Genomic DNA, 3,599 nt, shown 5'->3' with positions numbered 1-3,599 from the left:
GGGGGTGAGGACTGGCTGTCACAACGGCCTTTTCTCAGGAACTCAAAGTCAAAGATAAAAGACCAGGATTATGAGAAGTAGGTGAGTGCCGTGGTGATTTTTGTTTAAAGCGTGCGCTGACATACACACAGGGATCAGAGCGAGAACGCCGGAGAGTTTGCTCGCGTGACACTGACGGAATCTGCAGATTTATGGCTACAGGAACAAAAGGCGGACTTTTTAAATACTCTCCGCTGGTGGTCAGTTGAGTGGCTACCTCATGATGTAAGCCTCGCATAAATCAGTGCAGCAAACAAGTGTGAGGATGAAGAGAGCTGCGAGAGATTAGGAGCAGAATGGAATAACAAGCAAATGAGTCTAAAAATGGGAGAAAAATAATCGTAGCGTTGGCTGTTATGACCTTATATAAGTAGAGGCAGTCATTTGACCGCAGACTCTGGGGAAGGCAGTTTAAATCATTAAAACAATTGTCCACCAACGTCTACAAACACACTCTGAGTTATGACACCTGCGGTCAGGAGACCCCAGTCCAAGCATCACATTGTGTGTTCCCTCTGTGTTTACGTTTCAGACCTAAGAGGTAAAAGCAGCCATCAATCTTCAGTTCCTGAAAACACAGCAGAACCGTGCAGGTGCATTGGAACAGTTGGTTTAAATCAGGGGTGTCAGCAATGCAGTTCCTCTTAAAGGGCCGATTGTAACTGGAAGACTGGGTAGATCAGGGGTCACCAACCTTCGGTCCGCAGACCAGTACCAGTCCATAGGTCATTTGGTACCGGGCCGCAGTGGGACACAGTGAAAATAATTTACTTAATTTTTACTAATTTAACTAATTCAAATGAAATCATGTGATTAAATAGGGAACATTTACTTTCTTTATTTAAAGATTTCTGGCAATATAATAATTAAAATAATTGCTCATTCAGACGGACAAATAGAATAGATTTTAAAGGAGGTTTTACGGTAACGGTGGTACTTGCCGGTCCTTGGAACAAAAAAGGCCGGTCCTTTGTACTCCATAACAGACTAAGACATGTTTCTGTAATAGATTATTATTTGATTTGTTATAAAAAACTTTTTTATATTTTTTCTGTTTAAGAAACTCTGCTGTATGGAATTTAGGGGGCCACACAAAATGGCTTGGCGAGCCACATTTGGCCCCCGGGCCTCGAGTTTGACACATATTGTCTATATTTAGAAAATTCCGATTTTGAGTAAAACTGTTCACATTCGACTGTTGCTGCTGCTGTTATCTGCCAGTCAGTTTCAAAGTGCGGAAAACAGGTTTATATAAGAATTTTCTCAGTGTCAGTCACAATTAAGAAGCAATAACTTAGATAATCTCTCTGAGGTTTTTCAGTGAAAGACGAGGAAAAGAACACTGGAGTTGATCCATGACATGGACAAGGCAGTAACTTGAACTGACTCTCTCTTTCTCTCTCTCTCTCTCTATCACACACACACACACAGACATCCATCTCCACACACAGGCACAGAACTATTTGGCTGTATAAAATGTCATAAACAGACGTCAAAGTCCCAGAACTGACACTGTTTTGAATTGGCCTTTGAAGACGTGAACACAAACCGTGGTCGATGTTGAACCAGTGACAATACAAACTGATCAAAACGTATCAATCGCAGGTGCCTGGGCTTATCTGCGGAGGTACAAATTAAAACCTAGTGTGTCTAGTGTTGTGGGTCCAGCTGTCACTGGAGGCCACAGCTCCTCATTCATGCAGGCAACAGTGTGGCCTGAGAATGCCTAAAGTTCCAAGTCACTCAATCAGTCTCGAGTGGACATCTGACATTCCCCAACGTACTGTCACATATCGGGTTACATCACTGCAAACACGCCGTTATCTCACCCCACTGGTGACTCGCCGGTGCAGTGGAGGCCTGTGACTAAGTATCTGTAATGGGAACAATCTAATTTTAACTTTATTGTTCCACAGTTGACGGTGAAATGTGCCCGCCAAGATCGCAGTTTGCCATAAAACTTTCTATTTTCCATTTTGTAAACATGACGCAGCTTTAAGGCCTGACTCAGGATACTGGTCAAATTCATAAACACCGCATGTGAAGACTTGTCCCAACTGTCTAGAAATCAAAATGTCAGCTGTGTAACTGGTGTGTGTGCGAAGGTTAAAGGCGACTCTGTCAATATTCCTGGAAGCTCGTACTCGTACATCTGTGAGAGCAAAGGAACACAGCATAGTCAGTAAGAGTCCCCACTCCGCTACCTTTTTTCCCCGTCTTCTTGTGCATCCTCATCTTGGGAAAGGACGGCCAAGAGTAGTTGAAGGGAGAGTCTGAGTCAGAATCCATGAGTTGTCTTCATCCACACAACTTCAAGTGTTAAATATACGAAGAAAAATAAATAAAAAAAAGGAAACGGCCTCACGTTAAATCATCCATCTACCCCCGGCTGAACAGAGTGCAAGAAAATCTACAGCACTCCAGAGTCCCACTGTAGACACTGACACTTTAGGAGTGAGCCAGCATGTTCCCCTCTGTCTCCCCCAAATCCCCTCCCCCTAAAAATCTTACCCTTCCCCCTTCACAACTCTGAAACAACTGTCCAACAGAGTCAGGGCCGAACTCTTGCCTTCTCCCTCCTCTCCCCTTCTTGACTTTTTACTCTGCCTCAGTCCTTGCTACCTTGTCTTCTTTGTCTCGTACAAATCAAATCTGTCTCTTCAGTCTCAGTTACTACATCAAAGTGAGAGCAAGGGGGGAGAATGGTATTGACAGCTGCAAAGAGTGAGTGAGCAAGCGAGTGAGTGAGCGAGTGAGCGAGTGAGTGAGTGAAAGAAGTCGAGGTAGACAACGTCAAATATAGGAGTGACTTCAGAACTCAGAGGGAAGACAAACATGAGGGGCAGACGGCTTAGCGGAGGTAAGTCTGAGACGCAAGAGAAATCATTAACCCTGTGAGTTCATGATTGTCTCACACACATGTTAGGCTGCAGGGCCGTGTGCACCGTGTGTGGACGCTCCAAAAGACGAGCCCATTCACCGTGAATTACCCTGAACACGTCGGGTGCCACGTCTGAAGAGGGCTCTTCCTGATCACTCCATTCTTTCTTTATATTTTAGCATGTCAAAGACAGGCCCGGGGTAAAGGGATTTCTGTGGCGAGTGTGTGTGAGTGTGTAGGGGGGTAATCAGCAGGTCAGCAGGCTCACCATGGAGACAGCAGTGAGAGCCGCTGGTGTTTTGGTCTTCCATTTTCCTCCACTTGGCATCTCGTAGGAGTACAGTGATCGGTTTGCAGCAGCAGGATTAATTGCAATTTTTGGGGTAGAGGTTGTAAACGCAGGCCGGTGGAATAGTGAGGGGTTTAAAGAGACGACAGGACAAAGGGTTGTCTGGGAAGAGGCCAAACACGAATAAATGCAAATGAAAGAATGTGTTTTAAAAAAAAGGGGACACAAAGGGGGATGAAAGACAGACAGAAAACATGCAGAGGTGTGTGTGTGTGTGTGTGTGTCATAGACTCTGTGTGATGTTAAGTATTTTATACCGTTCACTAATTAGATCCTTCACCAGGGGTTGCTGCTTGTTTGCGCTCCTGGTGTTTTGCTCATTGTCTGTTG

At 44.8% G+C, this 3,599-nt stretch overlaps 1 protein-coding gene across 1 annotated transcript in view; it reads right to left on the bottom strand.

Moving 5' to 3' along the window:
• LOC103397749 (rho guanine nucleotide exchange factor 28-like) overlaps positions 1-3,599 on the bottom strand; it is a 49,309-nt gene that overhangs the window by 25,834 nt on the left and 19,876 nt on the right.

Source organism: Cynoglossus semilaevis, chromosome Z (assembly GCF_000523025.1).
Source record: "Cynoglossus semilaevis isolate Cse_v1.0 chromosome Z, Cse_v1.0, whole genome shotgun sequence".
NCBI lineage: Eukaryota > Metazoa > Chordata > Actinopteri > Pleuronectiformes > Cynoglossidae > Cynoglossus > Cynoglossus semilaevis.
Note: the sequence above shows the minus strand (reverse complement) of the source record. Positions and strands in the feature narration are given on the sequence as shown.